Source organism: Balaenoptera borealis, assembly GCF_965194805.1.
Source record: "Balaenoptera borealis genome assembly, chromosome: 3".
Lineage (NCBI taxonomy): Eukaryota > Metazoa > Chordata > Mammalia > Artiodactyla > Balaenopteridae > Balaenoptera > Balaenoptera borealis.
Window position 1 is genome coordinate 18,099,036 of NC_138866.1, and position 27,119 is coordinate 18,126,154.

Genomic DNA, 27,119 nt, shown 5'->3' on the forward strand with positions numbered 1-27,119 from the left:
CTTATATTCCATAGGACAAATCGGCTTAATTCAATGCCTCATTACTGGAATATCAATTGATAACCTGATAATCATGACATCATTCTTGGATTCCAGTTGGAATCCAATTCTAATTCAGAAGTTCCAGAAGTCTTCAACTTAAGAAATTTTTCAAGTTAGTGAATATTCTAAAAATCAATATAATCGTACCTCATTAAAATATTAAGTAATTTAAAATTTTCACTAGTTTATACTGATCTTTATTTCAGGATGGCACTCTCTTTTAGGCACTGGAGTTTTTGCTTTTGTTTTTGCTTTATTTCTCAACTTTCTATTTTGAAGTAATCATAGACCCACAGGAAGTTGCAAAAAAGTACATAAAGTTCTGTGGACATTTGCATTTTGGTGTGAATGTGATTATTGGGAAAACAATGTGTTGACAATTTTATTTGGTGGGGTAGATAGATTCAATACTATACTTTCAAAGTCATCAGGATGTTTACAATATTTAGAACACTAAGCTTTATGTGGTTTCTGCAATAAGGGCAATTTCAATTATTCAGTTTTCATGAAGACCAAGCCTTACTGCCTCATTTACCACTAACTTGTCAAGAATATTAAGGATGCTTGATGCTTAAAAAGAGAAGTATAACTGCAAGGAAATTTTATGTATGTAAGAAATGTCTTAGAGTAAAAATTTACAAAATGTGTGGTTTTGTAGATGATAAAATTCTCTATTTTTACAGTGTTTTAGAAAACTATAATATTAGATTAACAGAGACTTGTATAGTTGCATAGATCTTGTCCAATACTTCAAAAGTTCTATTATATTAATTTCTTAAAACAAGCCAATGAACTTAGAGTAGCTCTTATTCTTCCCAATTTTGAAATGAAGTTGTAGAGGCTTAGAGAGCTTGAGTGATTCACCTTTGTTTCTGTAGCTGGTTCCTGGCCCAGCTCAGATCACACACTCTACTACACTGCATGAACTTTTAAAAATGCAGTGCATTATAAATAAGAATTTGCTAAATCAGGTGGGTTATATTGGTGGCTTTTGTAACTTATTATCGCTAGATTTGAAGGTTTGATAGATGACTTCAACTGATACAAATCGTGTCAAACATGATAGATAGTGTTTCAAAATTAGCCTTGATTGAATACTTTTATCGACATCTGTTAATCCTTTCTTAAAAGATTAATTCAACAAGCATTGAAAAATATCAGGTCAGGAAAAGAGTTGATTCTCAAATAAATTATAATCAAATCCAAATGGAAGCAGGCAGGCTCTTTGAACCTTCACATTTTGACCAGTTACTGCTGCGCTATTGCCTGGATTTAGTTAGTACAAGTGGTACAAGACTTTTTTTATCCTTTTGGTTACAGCAAAAGTCTAACTGTAGTACTTATGTTTTTGTTTTTGTTTTTCCAATGTGTGTCTTAGACCATGGGATATAAATTTTTAGCAATCGCTTACAAATTTTATAATAAAAAGTTAAGATTTTTAAAGATTCAAAATTTGCCTCCCATTGTCATTTTGTAGTCTTCTTTCTAAGCAAGTGTTACACTGAAAGCAATTTGGGGAACAAAGCTAAGTTTCCTTCTTTCTAGAACAGGTTTATCATACTTATTGGCACTAATAAGAGGGTTATCTACTTTTCACCCATGTCAGCCTTTAAGACTCAATTAATCATTTGTAGTGCTGCTAATGATTGCTATTAGATAACATTCAGGAGGTTGATATGAATACTTGGTTGAAATATATAAGTCCATATATTGGTTGGTTGGCCAGAACAGATTAGGGAAGACAATTAAATAGCTTAATTCCCCACCTCTCAAAGCCCACCATCCCATGACCAATGCCTTGCTAAAGAACTGTGATTTCTATGCTTCAAATACGTTCATTTGGAGAGGAAATGAAGTAATTTGTTCTCAAATACTAAACATGCACGTAGGGTACCTGCCTCAGTTAGATCACTGTTAGCCAACTTGAAGCAAAGTGCTGAAGGAGGGGTCACAGGGCAGTACAACTTTTATGGCAACGGAGAAAAATGTAAGATCAAATTTTTGTTCCCCAAACCATCAGTGATTACATGTTTGCTGTGGTCTTACAGCTAACCTCCGTTGTTCCCTAAACTGCCCTATGCGATGTATACAAAATCCTTCCCTTGACGATTCAGATCATTCAACAAGTACACATGGACCCCCAGTTACAGAAAAACACAGTGGGGAATACAGAGAAATGCAGTACATGCTCTCTGGCCTTCAAACATTTAGGTCTGTGTTTATGCAAAATTGGTGGCCCTCTTTAACCCTACTCCCATGTAGCATAACAAACAAATAGGACGGCCTCACAGGAGAGAGGCAATGCCACATGGACGTAATTTATAAGTTTTAATTAGCACAGTCCTCTGTGGCCAAGTAGTGACAGATGCAACACCTGCTTTCAGGGAAAAAATGAGAAAGAGGAAAGAATAGCAGAGGTCAGCTGCTTTTCAAGGGAGAGATTTGTGGTCACACACAGGTCACATTGGTTGGCATATAAAACAGCCTTTTTAATAGACAAAAATATCTTTGAAAGGCAAATTATAAATATGAATGCAATTAACACAAACTAAATTCTTCAACCAAATGAGTAGTCAAATATATTTGCTGGGGGGCATTTACACACCAAGAGTTGTTTAGAATGTGAAAATGCTTTTCATATTTTTAAAAATCAATCAATATGCCTAATATGTTATTTAAAATTTCTCATCAACTTTCTTTTCTTAAATTAAGGCAGATGATTAAACTGCTCAATCTCTATACACAGTAAAGTCAGCAGTGGTGGGAAGTAGTTTATAGGAATATACAACATTTATTTTGTTTTTTTTTCAGAAGCTATGAGTAAAAATAATACCACCACCTAAGAATTTTGATTTTAGTCTATTCTGAGCCAAACTAGGATGATCTGTGAAAGTGAATTTATGTAGTACTTGATTAAAACCAATTGTCAGGGTTGCAGGAATTCAGCGTCTGTTTGTGCAACCTAAGCACCAACCAACAATCACACATGAAACTGTCGCCACCCATTCAAGTGCTGATCAGCTTTCATCCCTGGGTTGAGGCCCACATCTCGGTGCAGAAAGCACATTGGAGAATGCTCTGGAGAGCAACGCATTTGGGAGAGTGAAGGAAACAGGATGGAGCGGAGACAGCCTCTGCACTGCAAAGCATCTGCAACTGCTGAGAAGGAAAAAGTTTCCCTCAATCCCCTGAGGGTCCTCGGCCGGATCTGAAAATTAAAACGAGACAAATTAACAGGAGAAAAGCACAGAAATGTATTTGATACATGTTTTATGTGATACGGGAGCCTTCATTAGGAAATGAAACCCCAAAGAAACAGACCTGTGTATTTTTATGCCAGGCTTGACAAAGGGTGCATATTTTGGAGGAATAGGATGGGATAAAGGGTAGAGGTCATTGCGGTAAACTGGGGGAAACTTAGAAGGTCTGTTTGTTTAGATTCTTTTTGGTGTCCCTTTGTCTTTGGAGATGAAGATGCTCCTTTCCTCTGCGTATAGGGAGGGTACCCCTTACAGAAGGGTTTATGACGTGTTTTGGGGAAGAAGGGTGAAGCAGGCAGAGGTCACAATCACTCCTGTCACACTTCGGTGTGTCCTGAACCTTATCACAACCTAGGCCCTAGCCAGGCTCCCAGTGAACTCAGACGCTGGGCCAGCCCTGAGAGTTGTCCCAAACTGAGAGTGGGCTCTTCCCTTTTCCCCACCCCTGTTCCCCAACTGTATCCAGTCACATAGATCTTCTTAAAAACTATAACCTTTGAAAACTTAAACTCATTAAAATACCAAAACCAGAGTTTTCTTCTCTTTTTTTTTAAATAGATAGACATAGAAACAAATGATTTATCTAGGACAGTGGTTATCAAAGTGTGATTCTCGAATCAGCAGCACCAACATCAGTGGAGAACTTGCTAGAAATGTAATTTCTTGCACTGCACCCCAGAACTCGTGAATCAGAAGTTCTGGAATGGGGCTCAGCCATCTGTGCTTTAACTAGTCTTCCAGGAAATAAAGTTGAGAACCATTAATCTAGCACTTTTAAAACATAATTCAATAGTCAGGGGAAAAAGCGATTCGATTTTCAAAATTATAGGGCTGGGTTGAGACGATGAGAGAACAGGTAGACGCACATTCATAGTTAGATTTTGCTTTGTGTGAATTTTACTCAGTGTTTCTTGACTGTGCCTGTCTCACCTGGTTTCTGCTATGCAGGCAGGTGACAGCTGGATGTCTAGTCTGAGAGCGATGCACCTGTGGCAAAGACCATATCTGTGGTTTGTCCAACTATGTCCTAAGTGCTGAGTCAGAGAAACATCTCATTTCACGGGAATTGCTGGGCAGAAATAAAGCAGCCTTTAAGAATGACAAGGATTTCCACTTTAGCAAGCCTCAATAAGATCAGGAAATATCTTGTCTGAGGCTTTATGATGATAATGCAGTCAAGATGCTTATCTTATGTAAATTTCAGATCATCCAAAGTGTAATTCAGGATGGGAGTTTTGTTCTACCCGCTTACATCCAACCCTTTTCTTGTTGGACTGTTCTTGCCTATTTGTCATTTGAAGGAGATTCCTTCTGGGATAATATTGCTGGAAGAAAGTGGCCTGAAATTAGTCACTCACTTCCACAGAATAGAGTATGGATGGGGGCACATGGTAACTTTACACAGAAGAAACCTGACAAATATTACCTTAACCCAGTGGCCAAGATTAAGGTCACTAGTGATAAGCCGTGTTTGAGTGCATGTACAAAGACTTTCTTCCACGTGGCTACCTCCCCCCTATCACTCAAGATCTGCTCAAATGCGGCCTCCTTAGGGAATGTTCTGGGCTACCTCATCCAAAGTTATCTCCCACCTAGCCTTAGAAACTTCTAGTCAAATATCTGCTTTATTTTCTTCATAGGCTTTTCAATATGTGTGTGTGTCTGTCTGTGTCTCTCATGTATGTTTTGTTATTGTTTCCTCACTGGACGGAAAATGCCAGGAAAGTAAGAAAGCAACTTATTTATCTCGTTCTTCACTATCTGCCCAGGAGTTAAAATGGTACACGCACAGTAGGCACTCAACCTATACATTTTTCTGAAAGGGAATAGTCCTGATCTCTTGGAAGCCACAGATACTGAATTTGGAATTTGAATTCAGTTTTACTCCAAAATCCATCATTTTTTCACCAAGCCGCTATGTACATAAGACTATTATTATCATCATGATAAATAATAATAACTAACGCTTATTGATTTACTGTGGGCTTCGGTTGAATTCCACAATTGTTGTAGGAATTCAGATATTATGATCATGGTTTTATAGATGGGAAAGCGGAGGTTCTGAGAGAGTAATTTTCCCAAATTCACAAAACAAGCAAGTTGTAGAACACACTCAGATTCTTTATCATTTTGTCCGTGGTATTTAGAATTTAGTTGCGTCAGAATCAACCAAGGAGTCTTTCCAACCTCCAGATTGTCTGGTCCTCCCTCCAGAGACTCGATACAGTGGGCATAGATTATCCGCATTTTAACTCACCCAAGGTAAGTACCAAACACTGCATTTTGTTATAGATTCCGGTAGAGCAGACTACAAATGCCATATGGTGACAGTGGCAGAGAGACAGAGGAAGTAGATTTTTGGAAATAATCCCTCCTGAAGTCTCCATTGCATACAAGAAAAGGCACAGTTCAGGGAATGAGTCGCAGGCAGCCATCACTCTTCCCTGTGGCCTTTAGGTCAAGTTCAGATCAAGTCTGGTTCTGATTAGTCTGTGGGGACAGATGAGATCAGAGCCAGAGTGTGTCTGCCTTCAGGGTCCTTAACACACCTCTCTGATGGAATGAATGTCTCTTCCCTGGGAAAGGTGACAAGAGAGCAAGTTTCCTGATGGGTGACTCTGGGCTGTAGAAACAGAGGCCAAATTTTAATCTTAGTAGAGGAAGACCTGCCTGCGACGCGCCTGACTTTTGATATGAATGCTGCAGCTGCTTGTTCTCAGACCTTAAATTAGAGTGAGGGAAAGGCAGGGTCTGTCATTGGCTGATGATGGATTTTCATCAGCTCATAACAAAACTGAATAGCTCAGATGGCCTGTTGAAATAAATTTAACACTATTTTGGAAAAAAAAGAAAAAAAAAAGGAAAGAAAGAGTAGATTCATTTTTGGCAGCTAAATTCAATCTTGTGTGAAAGTCAAGCTAGCATAATTTAAAGTGCCACAAGAACCTTAAATCTCCCCCAGGACTTCATGGCTTGCCCTTTTCTCTCTCTCCCCCGTGCCTCTATCTCTTTTCCTTCAGGGAGCCTGGTTTCTTATTTCACGTGGCTTTGTTCCCTGCCTAGAGTGTTTCCATTTCCTCTGGACGTGAACCTAAGCTACTCACCGTTAGCGTGCATTTAGTTATGATTGTCTCTCCAAAGGTCGACCCTGGGAATTTCATTCTGATGCCTGGATGGAAGGTCAGTTCAACTCAAATGGGTTCCATTTCGTCTCGGGTCTTTCTGTGTCCCTAAAGTGGCAAAGAGCACAGCTTATATAGTCACTCCTTTGGGGCGAAATTTGATCAATCAGAATGACTTTTCTATTTCCCACTGGGTTAGTGATTATGATGTTAGTTGTTTGTCTTTTGATTTCCTTCCTTTTGTATCAATGCAAATGCATACCTGCATCAATATTAAAAATACCTTTGTGAGCCTAAAGTTAGTTGTATTTATTGACGTGCTTGGGAAATATATATCAAATCTACGGAAGATAAATATAAGTCATAAATTTCACCACTCAAATATGACCACTGCTAACATCAGGGACACATCATTCTAGTCTTTTGTTCTATACTTGTATCCATATGTACACGTGTACAAGCAGAGACAAATTTTTACTTCAAAAAGTAAAAATTCAATTCTAGTTTATACTCAATCAGTTTCAATACTCTATCAATTTGCCCTTTCTTTAAATATTATTATACAACATCGTTTTGGATGACTGCATATTATTCAGCCATAGATATGTTATTCCATGAATTAAGCGTCTAGCTTTGGATGTTTATGCTATTTCATCATTTGCTTCTCCTATTAAGAAGTCTGCGAGAAATATTCTTCTAACATATCCTTACGTTTTTGTTGAAGTATACGATTTTTTTTCTTTAATTTATAACTTCCCATTCTTCACAATTTTGTCTACTAGTGGTTCTCAGTGTGTGGTCCCCAGACTCACAGTGTCTGCATCACCTGGGTATTTGTTAATAAGACACATTACCAGACTCCACTCCAGAACTACTGAATCAGAAACTCTAGGGGTGTGGCCAAGCAACCTGTGTTATAGCGACACCTCTAGGTGATTCTGGTACCTGCTAATATGTGAGAACTGTGGGTCTAAGGTACTTGGTGGTTGGAGAGATTCTCGGTCTAGTTGGCCTATGTGCTGGCATGAGCTTGTGCAGTATAAGTCCTACAGCAATGCTGGAATATGAAGATAGGAATATATGTTTCCTAGAAAAATCCAACTCTTTGCCTTAGGATTCAGATTTTTGGGCTAACTCTGAGAATAGCAGCTCTTCTGGTGGGACTTTTGTGGCGCTTATATTACTTACATCTAGAATGACTCGCCTATATCATCACTCATCTGAAGGACCATACTAGCCTCTTGACTTTTCTCCTTGTGTTATTTCTCATTCCTACAAGCCAGTCTTCATTTAATAACCAAAGTTTTATGTTTCCTTCTGAAAATGATATAAAACACAGCTGATAACCCCTACTTAAAAATCCATCAATTATTTCTCCTTGTCTATTGAATAAAATTTAAATTCATCAGTGTGGCATTTAAGGCCCTTCATAGTCTGGTCACTAGTTAATGTTTGAATCTCATCTGTCACTGCACACCCATTCATTTTCAGCCATATTAGCCACTTTTTGTTCCCTCTATAAGGCATTCTCTTTCAGAAATCCATGTCTTAACCCTTGACCTGAAACTTTCTTCTAAACATTATCATATAGAAAAATGCTAGTCTTCCCTTAGAATTCAGCTCAAATACCACCTCATTTGTGAAGGCTTCTCTGTTATTCCAATCCCTTATAATTATTTGAATGTTAGTTTATTTATACTTCAATATGAATCTCTCTTACTGTCTTGTAAATTAGTTAGTATCTTTTTCTTACCTACCACATGAGTGTAGGAATCGGATATTATCTTTGCAAATTTCAATACAGTACCAAGCACTTAATACATATTCATTCATTGTTAAATGCTTCAGTGAATCATGAAAATTCAAATTTGTCAATATGTATAGATATTAACTCCAAACATTTAGATTCCATGCTAATTTAGAATTACTGAAAATCTGAAAGAGAAAAGACTATTAGTCCAATGAGAAATAGAATTTATAAATACTTTACATAACAGAGTAACTTATTTAAAATATTTTTTGTTAAAATTCAACTGAAAAAAGTTTGTAGAAAATAATTTGACAGCCAATTATTAATTTGGTGAATTATTTTTATTTTGTTGTTCTTTTTTCATCCAAAACCCCCCAAAAACTAAAATTATTTTGGCATTACTTTATTGGCTGGAAAGTGAATTTGAGGATAAATAATCTTGTTATAAAATAGAGATGATTATAGTGAAATAATATTGTACTGTTGCAAATAGGTATTTATAATTCTTCCTTGCAATCCTTGACATTCCAAAGAAGCTCTTACTAGTTGTGTAATGCTTTACATGGAGAGATGATTTCAGCATCCTCCCTAAAATAATAGTTCCACTCCCTTCTGTTAATTGTTGTTTATCAAGCTTTTGTTGCCTCACTAACAGGCTACAGGGAAATCAGTGGCACCATGCCAATGCCATCAAAACATGTCTATTTCATCACTTTCATCCATGACATGCAGGAAATGCCCAATCCCCTGGGGCCTGTTAAAGCTCTGTCTTCCATTGAAGACCACAGATTCTGCCTCCCAAATTATCCAGTGATTTGGAGCAATAGGCAGACAGGAGTTCAGGTAGTTTAATAATGAGGGAGTTTCTGCCACATCAAATGATCCTTACATATTTGATGTAATTTCAGAGAGTAAATAACAGAAAAAATAAAAATTGGTAATGAGACAATGAATGACTTACCCGGAGCTATTCTAGATATAATAGTGAAGAAGACAGTCTTTACCCTCAAGTATCTTAAAATCCATTGGCGTAACACCTTAAGCAAGCAAATGAAATACGTTAGTATGTGCACAGGTGGTTATTGGAACACAAAGGGAAAAATCTCTTACCCAGTTTTGGGAGGCCTGGGAAACCTCTACCAGGAAAAGGAAGGTTAATAGAGTGGAATGGTTAAATAACTCAGCATGAAAGGAGAGAGACATGGGTTTGAACTTGGCTCTTCTGTGTGACATTTGCTTGTCACTTAACCTCTCTGATTCTATTCTGTCTTGTACAATGAGGCCCATAATACTCTCTCAAAAGAAGGGAACAGGAAAGGGTGGCGTTCAAGACTCGGAATGGGAAAAGCCCGGTATATTCCTAGACATAGAAGTGGTACACAGAGAATAAGGGCAGGAATGAAAAGCATTGAGGCAGAGATCTGGTCATGATCTGTGCTGAGGAATAAGAAGTATATTTGGGGGCAAAGGAGATCCCTTGGCCATTTAAGGGTTTTAAGATAGCTACTAAAACATGTAAATTGGAAAATTCACAGTGTTTAAATGTTCTCTTTTATTTTATCTGTAGTTTCTGGTTTTCTACAATGAATTGTATTTACATACATTTTGAATTTTTACAGCAATTGGGAAAAAGAAAAAGAAATTAAATGAAATTAGTTAAGGAAGGTGAAAGGTCTAAAGTTGGCAATATTCCTGCATAAACCTGTGAGATCAGTGTCTAATTACCTTCAAATAAATGCATTAATCCATTGGCTTCTGTGTCTCAGCCCTCTATGACACAGAATTGGAAAGCCCAGAAAGATAACATTATTTTTCCTGTAATCTTTGGGATTATGGCTTCCATCTATTAAATCGGTGAGGAGATTGAGCAGCAATAATTTAGACACCTTGGAATTCTGCTACACCACCTAATATGTAAGTTTGCCTGGTCTGAGTGGACTGTTGACAGAAGACCTACCAATGCTGAACATATGCTCATCCTGAAACCCAGCAACACCATTCCTAAAGAGACGCCCAACAGAAAGGTGAATAGATGCTCACCAAGAAAATGCACCAGCAGAACCGACTGTACCCTCCCCAAATACTCATCAATAGTAGATGGGAGGGCTTCCCTGGTGGCGCAGTGGTTGAGAATCTGCCTGCCAATGCAGGGGACACGGGTTCGAGCCCTGGTCTGGGAAGATCCCACATGCCACGGAGCAGCTGGGCCTGTGAGCCACAACTACTGAGCCTGCGCGTCTGGAGCCTGTGCTCCGCAACAAAAGAGGCCACAATAGTGAGAGGCCCGCGCACCGCGATGAAGAGTGGCCCCGCTTGCCGCAACTAGAGAAAGCCGTAACACAGAAACGAAGACCCAACATAGCAATCAATCAATCAATTAAAAAAAAAAATCTTAAAAAAAAAAAAAATAGTAGATGGGATAAGTATATTTCGGTATATTTGCACAACATGGAATAGTATATAGCACAAAGAATAAACTACATGTAGTAATATGGATAACTTTCACAAATATGATGTTGAATGGAAAAGACCAGTGAGAAAAAAGTAGATACTGTAAAACTGTGTGTGTGTGTGTGTGTGTGTGTGTGTGTGTGTGTGTGTGTGTGTCTATATCTGTAGTTACCCTAGCATACTAGGAAGGCTCTGAATTCAGTGTGTGCAGTACTTTCAATTATGACAAAATGTTCAGGTAAATTTAGTTTGTGACTAAATATTAGGAACCTTCAGCTTTTCAGGAATTTCCAAATAAGGGTGACTTTATGATTCCTTACCAAAACTTTTAACATTATATGGAATTTTAAATAAAAGAGTATAGAACATCCATCATTGTCCAGTCACAAATATTATACCACGGGTTATACATAATCTGTTTGCTTAAACTAAGGTCAGCTACAGGCCAGAGGGTCTGGCATGAACCATTCTGTTCCCCTGAGCCCTCCACATTTCAGAGGCTGTGAACCAAGCTTTTCTTCTCATGCGTGCCAGTAGAACAAAACCCTAGGATCACTGAAACTATGTTTGGAAGCTTTGGTATGAAGTATGTCCTAAACCCAACAAAAGCCACACCTCCGGAGACTTCCACGTTACCCTGCAATAAAAGGGTGAAGACTTGGGTAACTCAGGTCAGATCAATACAAATAGCAAGAGACAAAGCACTTATAAGGGTCTGTGTAAAGCCTTCTCTTGAAAGCATTGTAAAGTCATTTTGAGAGGCTCACCCCTATGAGAAAGTGGAACACTGAAGCCCCCGTGGGAATCTCATAGCACCTGAAGGATACTGAGTCTATTACTTTGAAATATAGAATTGTACAAAAAATATAGCTTATATAGACAGAGTCCTAGATGATTTTTTGTGTGCCTTCTAAAATAACGATCCAAAACCTTTCCACCAAAATCATAATTGGGCCATACGATTTCTGCCTTTCTTTAAGAATAAAATATTATTGGGACTTTTTTTAGTTAAAGAAATAAATAATAATTCTAATCTCCATGGACGTCATACTTTCTCCATCCCCCCCACCTCCAGTGCCCACTTCCAACACACATTTGGGATTGACATGTACACACTGCTATATTTAAAATAGATAACCAACAAGGACCTACTGTATAGCACAGGGAACTCTGCTCAATATTCTGTAATAACCTAAATGGGAAAAGAATCTGAAAAGGGATAGATACATATATATGTAAGAAAAAAATTTTTTTAAATGCAGGAGTGAAAAATATTAGTGAATAGCAAGAAAAGAACCTAAGAAAGTTTATGTATTTATCAATTGCCAAGTAAAAGATAATTTTTAATGGATTAACAGGTTTTTTTATTAGTAAATAGATCCAAAAACAGTAAACAAATTATGTTTCTTGTGTAACTGGATTTTACATTCACAAAACTTCCCGTATTTTGTTGACACCATATCAACCATTAAAATAAAGTAATCCACCCCCATTCCACGTGGCTAATATTTCCTTGATAACTTTGAAACTATTAACAAATTTGATAGCTCTCTTGTACGCCTTAAATATAAATTTTGGCACTTTTCAGCAAAAGCTAATTGGAACTTTCTTCAAAAATGTTCCCCTTTAACAGTCTGTTAAAAAAAAACAAAAAAAAAAACAAAAAAACCTCTCAAGTCCAGAACTGCTATGCTGAATACTCCTCACAGTTTTCTTTTGAGCTTTCTCAACCACTTCGTCCTTCTTTCAACATGGCCACTTACCAGAAACCCTGGGACCTCCAAGTCAAGCTTTCTTACGCTGTGTCATATTCCAATTCTCAATCTGCTAAATGTCAGCCAAAGCCCTAAACTCTTACGAGTAGTGTCACATCTTGATTAATCATTTGTTCATTTGAAAGCAAAGTGCTGTATTTCCTAGTGGAGCAAACAAAAATAATCAGATGGCTTGCATATTGTTTTCCCTAATTTGGCCCAGTGTCAATGGATGTGAACAAATCAGAAGCTCAGAGTTGTAGAGAAAGGCTCTCAGGCTTTGGTCTATATCCTGCATGTATATGGCACACAGAGCAGTACAAACTGGAAAGCATTTATAAAAGGAGTTCAGGTAAAACAGAGATGGGAATTCATTCTCAGACCTGAAATGTCTTAGGCAATATTATAATTATTTTAAATCAGATACTAATAGTGTTTCTGAATTTTTGGTGTCCCAAAGAACAACTGAGTATTTGACAGTTCTTAAGGAGAAATTATTTTTAATGCGAGTCTTTCAGATATGTGTGGACATGATATGATTCTGCTCTCTCGGTTTTGGTCTATGTTGTTTTCATCTGCCTGGCATCCTTCTTCCATGAGCCATGCTCCTGGGAGCCTCTTAATCACAACCTCACTCCCTCCTGAGCAGCTGCAGGTATGCAACCGGTCTCAGCCAACTGTACTAACTACCCTATCTACCATCAATAACAACTAGTTCAAGAAGTGAGCTCAAGAACCAAGCAGGGCTTGAGATCTTTACCTGGAAGAAATATGGACACTGGGAAAAAGGAAAGACTTTCTCCATTGGATCATTATGCCTGGGCTTGCAGCAGCCATACTCCCTACCTCTGGGAAGATCTGATCGGCAGTTAGAGAAAATGAGAGCAAAACACAGACAGGCAGAAACAAGAGTTGGGCAGAAGCCTTGTTCAGACTCATCTGTTTCTTAAATACAAAGGTCTCTGAAAAGTAGTCTTTCCAAGTGGGCTGAAAACATCAGTGATGGAAAATTGTACTTCCAGAGGCAGCACATTGCATTTTTACACCTCGTATTGTTCTTCCATATTATCAAATAAAAATGGCTTCCCTCTAAATTGCATCTTGATCAGCTCTCCAGAATCATGGAATGAGCCTATTTTATCTATTGTACGACAGCCTTTTGCATATTTAAAGATACCCTGCATTCCCTGAGCCTTGTTTTCCCCAAGCTAAACATTATCACATAGCTCCACTAAGAGAGACAAAGCTGGTTGGCATTGAATATGAATCTGATTCAGCAGGACATAACTTTTTGTTCCTATGAGGATTGTCTGCCAGGTCAAGGGTAATAACTAAGTAGATAGGATATTAGATGCAGTCTGAGTATAGAAGTGAAGTGTAAGAAAGGTAACACATGTAAAACAGAAGAAGAACTAGAGGTAAAATGATGTGAAATGGCCTCAAGAGCAGTATTATGCTCATTTTTTAACAAAGAGGAGGTGGCATAAAATGATTGAGCAAAGATTTAAAATTTCAACAAAGTTCTGCCAGTGCTGAGGAGGTGCTAGAGGAGTTAGAAAATATTATTCAGTAGCAAATTTAAAATGGAAAAATCAAACAAATTTGGAAAATAATGGTTATTTCAGGATTTTTAAGTTAACTGACTGGCAGAAAATTCAATTTCCCTCAAAAGCAATTAAGTTACAGAGAAGACATGAGATTAAACTATGAATATCAAAATATGAAGATCAGCTGAAAAAAAGAACATTTCATTCCTACTGGTAATTTAGATTAAAAACAGAGCATGATTGCTTGAGGGGACAAGTTTCCTTTGTGTGACACAGTCCCAAATTCCAATATCATGTCAATTCTGAATGACCACAACAAATCTGGGATCTCTCAGAGTTGGAATAGTAGTTTTAAAATATCTAATAAGAATTTTGTAGTGTAGGCTTTGGAAAAACAGTTCAATTAAGTTTATTCCAATAATCGCACATGTATTTAAGATTAAAAGAGATAATTTAAAAATAGAAATTCCTTTAAACAATTTAAGCCAATAGTTTAAGCCTCATAAATGAAAGTCTTTTGTGTGGTAAAGCTCAAAAATGAACTTGATTTAGTGTTATTTTAGCTTTTTGCTTGGAGTCCAGTAGATATTTCTATACAATCCCAAAGAATATCTTTAACATGAATGTTTTTGCCTATGATTTGTGAATTCTCACATTCCAAGGACTTAAGAGGTTTTCTCTAGACTTCACTCTGGGAGTGTCATCTCTGGCCTCGCTTATACTGTGAACCCCAAACAGTCATTTGCTTGGTACTAAAATTTACTAGAGTGGACGAGTGTACAACAGAGAGGTTCCAGGACCAAGCTTTGAAGTCAGAAGAAACCCTGGATTTAACTCTAAGCTTTCTAATTCACAAAGACGTTCTGAGCCCTGTTTCCTTATCTATAAAATGAAAATCATAGTTTATCAACAGGAAAAAAATCCTATTAAAAAATGGGCAGAAGATCTGAATAGACATTTTTCCAAGAAGAAATAGAGATGACCAACACGTATATAAAAAGGTGCTTATCACCACTAATCATCAGGGAAATGCAAACCAAAACCACAATGAGATATCACCTCACACCTATCAAAATGGTAGACAACATCAAAAAGACAACAAATAGCAAGTGTTGGTGAGGATGTGGAGAAAAGGAAACCCTTATGTTCTTTGGTGAGAATGCAAATTGGTGCAGACACTGTGGAAAACAGTATGGAGTTTCCTCAAAAAGCTGAAACTAGAATTTCTATATGATCCAGCAATTCTACTCCTGGGTATTTATCTGAAGAAAACAAAAACACTAATTAGAAAAGATATATGCACCCTTTTGTTCATTGCAGCATTGTTTACAATAGCCAAGGTATGGAAGCAACCTAAGTGCCCATCAGTAGACGAATTGCTAAAGAAGACGTGACACACACACACACACACACACACACACACACACACACACGTACATACAATGGAATATTAGCCATAAAAAGGAAAGAAATCCTGCCATGTGCGACAGCATGGATGGACCTTAAGGGCATTATGCTAAGTGGAATAAATCATACAGAGATAGATGATTCACTGCATGATCTGTATGATCTCACTTACATGTGGAATCTAAAAAAGAAAAAGTCATAGTATTTGCTTTATTGCTTTGTCATGAGGGTTTGATTATTTTTCCAAAGCCTTTAGCATGTTATAAGTATTAAAATAAGAGAAATTTCTCCCATTAATGTGAGAACTTGGGATATAAGCTATATAAAGAGGGGTAAATTATAATTAATAAAGTGGAAATACATGCCAAGTGGAACATAATATCTATGACTGACCATCAGAATTCTAACATTTCATCACAAGGATAACATTTTGCTCTAAAAACAATTAAAAAATCTTTTGCCAGGCACTATTTTTGTCCCTGGGAACCTGTAGCTCAATAATATGAAGTGCTTTCCCTTAAAGAGGCTATAGTTTAGGAGCAGATGGGCAGACAATTTCAGATTTATGTGCTAATTGTACTGTTAGATCTATTTATAAGGTGTTTCAGCCCATGCAGGAAGTGCTCTAGTCTCAGACTGGGTGAGGGAAACAACCATCTTTGAAGGCTTTTTGGAGGAGGTAATGCAGAGGTTAGCTTTGAAGGAAGTACAGGAACTAACCAGGGAAGAAGATCCTAGGCAGAAGAAAAATGCTGAACGAAGGCACTGAGGCAGGTAAACCTGATCAAGGAACTATAAGCCTTTTGGTAGCACTAGATTAGTAGTTTTAGAGACACATTCTTTCAACGTTTGACTTTACATGGGATTCCCATGCTTAACCATTTTTTTCCAGGACAGAGAAAAAGGTAGAAAGCATTTCAATATAATGATTAAGGTCAACAGACAAGAGCATTCATAATTTTGAAAATATAGCAGCAATCCCATTAAAATCAAACAAAGGATACCCATGGTTATTCAATATTTTTATGGACTGTCTAGCAATAAAGCAAGAAATTGAAATAATATTTATGGTTAATATCAGGGAAAATACAAAATTATCAGTATTTGTATATGAAAATAATTTCCTCCTGGAAAATCCAAGAGAATCAAACTATTGGAACTAAGATATAAATTCAGTTTTATCTATGTAAATAATAAAGGTACAAAACCTGATAGATGTTTTGTGTAACCAACAGTCAGTTAGTTAACATATGTGGGAAAAATTCCCATTCATAACAGGAGCAACAACAAAATGCTTGCAAGTCATCATAACAAGAACTCTTCTGAACTGAACCAATCTGAATATATTTGCTGAGAGATGTAAAAGAAGATTTAAAAATGAAGAGAAATACCAAGTCCACAGATGGGAGAATTGAACATGATAAGCCAGTTTTTCTGTTTTTAGATTTTATGCAAATCTAGTAAAATCATATAATGTGACTTTATTTGAACCTGACAATGTAAAGTTGTGATTAGAAAAATAAGTACTGGTTACAGAGAAACATTTTTAGGTGTAACAACTAGTATTTATTCAATTACACTATTTATAATCAGTTTTATACATTTATAATGAAACTATAACATTTAAAGCATTTCAGTGTTGGAAACAAAACCCCCCACAGAACTACAAATTAAAATATTCACAAAATAAACAACCATATGAACTTACTATGTAACAAACCAGGAGGCAGATTCACTAGGAAAGCAGAGCATTGTTCAAAAATGACACTCTTAGTTGTTAACTCCTTTAATTACAAGTTCCATAAACTGTACTCAAATATACGTAAATTGCAGAGAAAATGTAATAAATGAAACCAAAGAAACTAAAACAAGATAGGTGGAAATTTACCCAATTTAAGGATGAGGTGTGGCTTTGTAGGAACAAAACAAAAGTTCTATAAATTACCTCATATATAAATTTAAGATTGTTTTGCTTCAAATAGAACCATAAATGCATTTAGAAGTTAAATATGGAAATTTTTGTAACAAAAGAAACAAAGAGTTAATAGCCTTAATATGTTTGGAGAGATTTTAAAACAAAAGATAAAAGCTTGAGAAAAAAAAAAGAAACAAGGTTTCACAGATTATAAAATACAAATGTCCAAGAGGTATTTTAATACAGGGCTACCCTGACTGTTAAGGGAAGACACAATAATTAAATTGAGACTTTTGTTTCTTTTGCTAATGAAATAGAGTAGAATAGCTTGTTGCTGTTATTTCTAAAGAAAATATGCATTGTAAGTGTGATGATTAATGCACTTATACAATTTAATGGAAGGACAAGTGTAGGAAGCATAAACTTTCAGAAAATGATTTCTTAATATGTATCAAGAGATGTAAAAAGTTCAAAGCTCAGGACCAGGTGATATTCTTTCTAGCCATTTTTATGGCACATTTAGTTGTCCTGTCTGCTCAGGCTTCTGTTACCTCTGATAGTTTTTCAGACTGGCCCTGCTTTTTGATGACCTGGATAGTTTTGAGAAGGACTGGTCAGTTATTTTGTAGAAAGAAGCTCCACTGGATTTGTGTGATGGTTTTGCAATGATTATAATGGGTTTACGGGTTTGGGGAGGAAGACCACCGAGGTGAAGTGTCATTTTCACCTCATCATATCAAGTCTAGATACTGTGACTCATCACTATTGATGTCGCCCTTGATCTCCTGGCTGAGGTGGTGTTTGTCAGGTTCCTCCACTTTCTATACATTTTACTCCTTTAATTTGCTGTACTCTAGAAGGAAGTCACTCTGTGAAGCCCACACTCATAGAATAGGGAACATTTTTTTTTTTTTTTGAAAAAATATTTAGTCGCCATAATTCTAGAAATATGAAACTGGTTAATTCTGGTATTTCCATAAGGGGAGTCATTATATAAGCATTACAAATGCCATTTTTTTAAAAATTCATGTTTATACATTGCCTAATGTCCTTATTGGTTACCCATTTATAGACTTGGGTTAAATGAAGGATCTTGCCCATTTAAAATATTTTGGAGGGTCTCTGCAACATTAGCATACTGTCAAGTTTGGGGTCACCCTCTTGCTATCAAAACATGTAATTAAACTTTTACTTTGAGAAAATTGTCAATCCACAGGCTGTTGTAAGAAAGAATACAGAGAGATCTCAAGTACCTTTTATCCAGTTTCCCCCAATGGTAGGTAACATCTTGTTAGACTATAGTGTAAGATCACAGCCAGCATGACTGCTTTGATAAAATCCTCTGATCTTACACAGATTTTATCTGTTTTACTTGTAGTCATTTGTGTGTATTTAGTTCTATGCAATTTTAACACCTGTAGAGGTTCATGAATCTACCACCATCATCAAGTACAGAACAGTTCTGCCATTCCAAGGATCCCTTATGTTAACCTTTTATTACCACATCCTCCCTCATTCTGACCCCCATGCCCCATCTCTAACTCCTGGAAACCACTAATCTGTTCATTTCTATAATTTGTCATTTCAAGGATGTTACATAAATAGATTCATAGCATATGTGACCTTTTGAGATTGGCTTCCCCCCAATTAGCATATAATTCCCTTGAGATTCATCCAGATTGTTGCATATATCAATATTCCCTTCCTTTTTATTGCTGGGTAGAATTTCATGGTATGGATGCACAACTGCTTGTTTAAATATTCACCCATTGAAAGACAGCTAGATTTGTCTCTGTTTGCTGTTTTGGACCCTTATGAATAAGCTACTATAAACATTTCATACAGGTTTTTGTGTGAACATAATTCTTTATCTCAATGGGACAAATGCCTAAGATGGTTTAGTTTTCAAGGATTTACCAAATTGTTTTCCTCTAACTGAGCCTGTCCTCTCCACATAGCCTATTAGGAAAGACATAGAAAAACAATGGCATAGCTAAAATGCTTCCTACAAATTGCCAGAATATAGATATAAAAATTTTAATATAAATTTTATTGAAGTGTAGTATACAACTTGAAATGTGCATGATCATTAAGTGTAGTTTAATGATTTTTCACAAGGTGAACGCATACATGTTACCAGCACCCAGAGCAGGGAACAGAACTTTACTTGCATCTTGGAAGATGCTCATGTCTCTGGTCTACTTTCAAAATTTACGTGCATGGTTTTGAATTGTACGTATTTTTACATCTGGCTTCTCTTGTGGAATGTTGTGTTTCTGAGATTTATCCGTGATTTGGCATATTGTTGCATATGACAGAGTTCATTCATTCTCATTTCTGTGTAATAGTCCATTGTAGGAATCTACCAAAACTGAGTTACCTATTTTACTGCTAATTATATTTCACTTGATCCCAGTTTTTAGCTCTTATGAACAGTACTTGTATGTGTCATTCTTGTATGTGTCTCTTGATGAACATATAGAAGCACTTCTTTTGAGTGTAAACCATGAGAAAAATAGCTAGTTCGGGTGATACACATATACTCAGTTTTAGTAGATATAAAAAGGAAAAAAAAAAAAAATACAGAAAAGGCCAAAAAAAAAAAAAAAAAAAAAAAAGGCCAAGGGCATTGTTGGGTGTCTGTCAGATGTGGAGGGTTTTTCTTTTAAGGAGTCTCCTAAACCATTTACCAGAGGGTTTTCTGAAGTGGCTCTGCTAATTTATGTTCCCATCAGCAGTGTGAGATCTCCATATCCAAATATGTGTTTTAAATCTCTTTTTTGGTCACATGAGAAAAACTGCGATTAAAAATGTTAAAAAGTTTTTTTCATATCATATAGCTAATAAGAGAAGAATCCTTGGTTTGACCCCAGGTTTGCCTAACTCCAGTGATATTCTTTTTCCATTAGACCACAGTGTCAATTACTTGACTTCAATAAATATGCTTCAATTTGACCCTCACTTTTCACATCAATGAATGCCTCATATATTTTGTTCCTTTGATGCCCTTCTACTCAAGGTTTAACACAGGTAAACCATGTCTCCCTCCCTAATTCTGCCAGATCACAACCATCTCCTCCTACTTTTGATCAATTATACTAAGTTGCCACCACATTACTTCTGTGAATGCCCTTATTTTAATATTTAACTTCTAACTATCCTTAGTTTAGTATCTTGTCATTTAGAGTGCAGGCTCTTTGAGAGTAAATATTCTATATCTGCTATGATATCTCTCCCCTTTATCAATGCAGTTAATAATCAGTTAAAACTGTTAAATTAATTGACATCTAGCTACCTCACACTTAAAATGGTAGTCTAAATTTTAAATGAGATAGCAGACCAATGGAAAGCAAAGTCTTGAAACATAGAATGTTTTGAAGAATTTGCACATATATAGTCTGAAATGGCAGACACATTGAATTCCAAAATAATGAGTGGAGTTACATTTTATTGTGCAATAGTATTTATAATTTACTGAGTTCAATAAATCTGGACTAAATAAAACACTCAGATCACAAGTTAAGTGAAATATATTACTTGAGGGAAATTTAAATTAAGAGTAATAAGTTATATGCTAAGAGTTGGTTTTAGATGAGATTGGAAAAATAGATGGGGAATTAATGAGATGGAAACTATCTGACAATAATTATTCTCAATCAATCATAAGGTTTATAAGGGAAAGATTTTTACTTCTGGGAAGGAGAAGATTTTGTTTAATTTATATCTGTTTGGAGGGTACCTATTACATATGTCTGAGTGTTTTAGATGCTTTGATATGAATCAACAAATGGAAGAAGTTTCCTATGGTTTCTAAAACCATAAGAAACTCAGAGAAAACCATGGACAATAATTTGTTCCAAAATTTCTAACACCATTTATATAAAATGGCCTTGGTTTGAGATCTTTAGAACTTCCTATTAGGTGTGTAGGATGGGACCAGGTACAATTGTACACAAAATAGACTCTACAACAATTAAAATTTTTCATCACCAAAACAATTCACATTCCTAATATTATCATAAGGTTTTCTGTTATATAAAGACAATTTGTATCCGGTTCACTGTGCAGTGGAAGAACTGAATTTGTACCGAGTCAGTGGTGAAATCCAGCCTAGAACAGTGGCTCCTGGCATTGGTCATAGATAGTGAACTTGCTCCTGCATTATGATCAGTGAAAGACAAACCCCAGAAGCAGAGTTTCAGTATTTGACCTGAGGTCCTCTTACTCAGGGGTCCCCAGCACTCCCCCACCAACCCCGGGCCAGGCTGCACAGCAGGAGGTGAGCAGCAGACCAATGAGCTAAGCTTCATCTGCCGCTCTCCATCGCTCCCCATCAGTCGCATTACTGCTTGAACCATCCCACCCCCACTCCACTGTCCGTGGAAGAATTCTCTTCCATGAAACAGGTCCCTGGTGCCAAAACGGTTGGGGACCACTGCTCTTACTTGAACGTTTATACTTCTCTAGTGTTCAAGTAATAATGAGGCTACTGGAACTATATCTATGAAAGTCAAGTTTCTTCAATGAGTTACAAAAGGCAAGTGACCAAAGAAAACATGCAAATGTTGCACAATAAACATGAAAAGATGCTGAACTTCTTAGTAATCAATGATTCAAATTATAATAATAAAATACCAATTCCACCTATTATATTGCAAAAAATTAAAGAATTTATAAAATCTAATATTGATAAGCATGTGGAGAAAGGGTCACTCCCATACATAGTCTCTGGGAGTTTTATGGCTACCACACTTTTAGAGGTTAATCATAATCAAAATTTTAAATATATCTTATCCTTTGATTTAGAAATTTGTTTCTAGAAATATATAACAATACTTACTGAAATGTTTAAGGACATATGTGTATGTATTTGTGTTGCGTGCACACTATATATAATACTAATTATATCTATATATCTAAGTGATTTAAAATAGTAAGTAATTGATGGAAATACAACATGGAGGACTGGTTAAATTACACCTGAATATTATATAGCCATTAAAAATAACAACCACAGAAGTTTATATACTAACTTAGAAGAGTGAATTCAGATTGCTAATCATCAAAAGTAAATTGCACAAAATAATATGACCTAATTTCCTATTTTGGAAAGTAAAACGACATATAGTATAGTTTATATATATAAAGTATATATCTCACAAGATTAAAAATCTGGGAAGGAGTGGTGAAAATCTGCTTGGATGAAATATAACAAAACAGTCCTGCCATTAATCAAGCTGAGTTACCAGGAAATGTTGTTTCTCCGAAGGTCATGCAGTGGCTGGAAAATGCCCCAGAGACACCCCCCCCTTCTAGTGACTGTTGTTCTTTTCAGTGATGCCCCCAGTCCTGCTTTAATATATCCCTCTCTAGGAAGACATCCAATAGCCAACCACCCCACCTCTCCATGGCTTTCAGTCCCTAGTACATCCCACTTCTCCTAACCCCACCTGAGGAGCAACAAACAGTCCAGAGCTGATCCGAGCTTCCATTAGGTCCCCCTCAAAGACCTTCAGTGGGTGCCAGACCATACACTAGATACTTCCCTCCTCTCACTTGTCAGGAGCGTCCTGTTGTTCCTCTGGGGTGTCTGCTCTTGATTCCTTGAGTCAAGAAAATCGATTTTGTAAGAATATAGATTTGCTCCCAGTGGTCTTTGGCAATGTAACTAGGTTTTAACAATAACATGAACATATATGTATATTTAGAGATGTATGCATGTGCCTGTCTCTCTCCCTACTTATCTATCATCTCACTAGGTAAAACAAAAAGTTCTGGAAGGTACTTATCACATTTAAGCAGGTATGTGAACAGAGGAGTGTTGAAGAGAACTTTCACTGATAACTTAAAATTTTCGTGTTATAAGGTTTACCATGGATGCATATTAGTGTTTTCTTGTTTTTTTAAGAGGGGAAATTAATGAATAAAAAATTAATTCACCTGAGTCAGTTCTCTGTCTCTGCACAAACACACCCATACACACACCCACATCTGCACACATTCGCACACTGTTTCTTAGAAAAATGAGCATCTTGAATTTAGACCATAGAAACTATAGATGATTATAAACAGCTATTCCTTTGTTTTCTAAAATCAAAATCTATACTTTAATTTTAATCTGAAAGGTATTTTTCTCAAAAAAACACTATTAAAATAAGCAATAAAATATGTACATATAATATATAATTATATACATATAATTGTATTGCTCTTTTATATATATATTGCTTACATATTATACAATAAACTTTTATTGTTTAATAACTATCTATACCTATAGCTATAGCTATATATAACAATCATGTGTTTAAAATAAACTGGGACTGAGAATCAGAGTAAAGGTTTACTAGCTCAAGACTTAGTTAAATCAATCTCAAGGTGTGGTTCTCCGATACGTATCTGGCAACAAGGAGCATGCGGGTTAGAAAGAGAACCAAGTAGTGGAGCGGTAATGGGCCATAGTTCGTCTTAATTACCTGCCATTGCTGTCCTTGCTTCTCTAAAAGGGAACACAGATGGAAAAGTAATTAATGCATAAACTAATTTGTCATCTCATTTGCCAATTGAACATGATAAATAAAACAGATTGCAGGAAATATTCAGCAGGTTGAAGTAAGGTGAGACAGAGCAGTCCTGCAGCCATCTTTTTTCATAGTGGACTCTTCTTATCCTTGAACAAAAGATTTTACAGTTTAAAAAGTTCTTACAAGTGTATTTATGGAACATGTATTTTGTATAGTTTAGAGTCTTCTTTCTGATTATAGTACAGGCTAATTATAGAAAGAAATTGGGCTATAATTTTGTTTTCTATGCACAGTAAAATCCTCCATAACCTCAAAACTAAAAATAATCACTAGTGAAATTTGGTCTCTAGTCTTCCAGAGCTTTTCATGTGGATATGTACTTATATGAAAGGGACTTCACTCTGTATAATTTACAGTATAGGGTGCATATCTTGCCATATCCACGTAATCTATTTCATCCATTTTTCTATTTATATAGTATATAATTTTCTAAACTTTCTTTCTTTGCAGCTATTTCATATGCATTTAATACCTTAGAGCACATAAAATTTGCACACTACCATCCTCCATTTCATATACTAATTAATCAATAAAAGCTATGTTGGTGAGAGAATTAAAAGACAAGAAAGCAGTCCTCGTGAACTATCTAATTTGGATAAAGAGAAATATGTACGAATACAAATTCATGAAATTACAGCTATTGACCAGTTTATTTTGATGAATAATAGAAATCTCTATGCATAAGACATTTTATGTTTTCAGAGCGACTTCACATGTACGATCTGCTTCAATCTGCAAAATTACCCTGTGTGGTTTGCCGAATAAATGTTGCCCATTTTACAAATGAGGAAACTGAATGCATGAAAAAGGTAGAAGTGGAACCTTACCTCAGATGTTTAAACTCCTTCTTTGAATATCTAACATTATACCAGTGTAATCACTGAAATATACCCAGTAAAAAATTATTAACTGATATTTTGTTTTGGGATTGAGGACTGACAACAAACACCCAGAGATTATAATTTTTACAGTTCCACATGTGATCAAAGTCAACTCTTTTTTTTTTCCAAAACTATTTCATAAAGCAGAAACAGTATACAGCATATTTAGAGTATGCAGTTCAAAGGGCTACCTCACTTAACTCTAGCAATCATAACACAACTCGTTAACATTTGTTATGCTCTTAGAAATGGGCCAATGAATATGCTAAACACTCATATGCACTCTGTGTTTTAATCTTTACAACCAGCGTATCAAAGAGTCAGTGTTACCTTCTCTGCTTTACAGATGAGGAAACTGAAGCTCTGAAAGATTATATTGTCCACGGTCCCTCAATGAATAAAGAAGTGCCTAATTCTGGACTCATGGAATTAACCACTATTCTATGCTGCTTCTCAGCAGCAAAGCACTGCAAATTATTGACACATTTAATTCTATAAAAGAGTCCTCCATCCAGATCCTAAGGAAAACCTTAGAATGAGGATCTTGTCTAGTATTTTGCTATTTTCACTGGAGCAAAAAGGAGATAAAGAAACAAACAAGACTCAATGATAACGAAAAAAAATGAATATTCCATCAATTCAGTCACAAAAGTTTATTTAGTATTTACTTTGTGCTAAGCACCTTAGTAATGCAAATATTGCTCTAGTGAAAATTTAGTCCTCAAGGAGCTAAGGTCTTATACATGGTATTGAAGTTCTAACAGGTCAATGACCACCTCTGTTCTCTTCATGTGAGAATATCCCATTTTACCACACTTGCAAGCGAGGGGGCTGGTGTCTCTGTTTTAGGGCTCTGTGGAGATTTTTCTGTTCGTCATGGGCTGTGCTGTTTCAGAGAACAGGTATTGTATATGGACTGGAATAATTATATTATTTCTGTTATTTTGTAGTGAAAAGCTCCTCTTGAAGCCAATCTTTTCAATTTTATTTCTTTAAACCCCATTCCATTTCCCTCATTTTCTTTTACATTCTTCTCTGCATTTTGCTTTTAGAAAGTTGACTTGGAGACAGGCAAGTTTAGCCTTACATGAAACTTCTCATTTAATAGAGGTCAGAGAAAAACCAGATATTTTTCTCTCATTTTTCATGAGTGGACTGCAGGACATTCTGGGGAATATTTCTTGAAATGCCAAACCAGATGTTGTAAAACGTCTTGTACCCAGTGCTAAAACCTTTTCTCCTAAAACTTCTTCAAATTTAGTCGCAGAAATATATCATATTAGCACCCAGACTGCTACATTAAAGTAACATTACTGTTCTTGAGTTACACCCTCCATGATCCAGTAAATTCTGAGAAGTTTCCATTCTTAGTTTGAGCATCAACATGCAGTATTTAGAGCTTACAAAGGTGAACGCTCCACACAGGAAATAATTTATATTCACCAATAGGCACTGACAGGTTGGGCCCAACACGGTTATATATCATATATTTCAACAATTGTCAGAAATATTTATTGAGAACCCATTGTGTGTAAATTGGTGAACTTCATGTTCTGTGGGAGCACACAAAATAAAATAGATGGAGGGGACCTTTACCCTCAACCAACTCAAAGAGTTTTTAGAAAGGATCTGTAAATCAAGTTAAAGATTATATTAGATGACTTCTACATTTTCTTCAACTCTAAACTTCTATTAATCTTTTATATTGTCTTCCTTTTATATTTTTAAATTTAATTCCACTTGACAAAAAAAAAGACTTGAGGTGGCTTATCATAAGGACTCATTTATTTAGCCTAGGAGACTTAAAAATAATTGAGTAATTATAACAGGAAGCTGAACAAGTTGGTTACTTAAGCTGAGCATTAAATTACGCTTCCGTTTATTTATGGGAGTGATACCTGAAAGGCTTAATATTCTACACTGGGGCAGAAAGAAGGAAAAGAAATAAAACAGCTTTCTGAGACTTTCCCATGAAAGACTAACTTGATTGTTGCTTTGAGAAAGGGAGCTCAGAGATTCATGGGATCTTGTGCATTTTGATTCTGACATAAATCAGGGGAAAAAAAAATCTTTTCTAGGGTTGAAAAAGAATCCTTGTAAACTTCCTAATAGAGGAGGAAAACATAGAAACATGGTGGTTTACATCCATTTGTGACTCTAGAACTTCCTCAGTTGTGGAACAATTGATTGGAAGGTGAGGGGCAGGCTAGAACTGTCTTAAAGTTGTATTTGCCTGGAAAGCACACTGTTTCACCTCAGTTATTTGTTATAGATCAATACGCTGATCAAGATTTATAAAGATGCGTTTTTCAGTCTTTGCAAGATGTTGGTAAAGCAAACATTTTCCATATCAAGAACTATCATTAAAATTGATTTTGGAGGGCCAGATTTGTAAGGGACCCATTG

The 27,119-nt window shown here is 36.1% G+C and overlaps 1 long non-coding RNA gene across 1 annotated transcript; it reads left to right on the forward strand.

The window, feature by feature from the left end:
* On the forward strand, positions 1-27,119 carry LOC309626277. The gene is made up of 2 exons (XR_014243080.1): positions 1-10,759; positions 10,794-27,119. It is a non-coding gene; the product is annotated as an uncharacterized lncRNA (long non-coding RNA).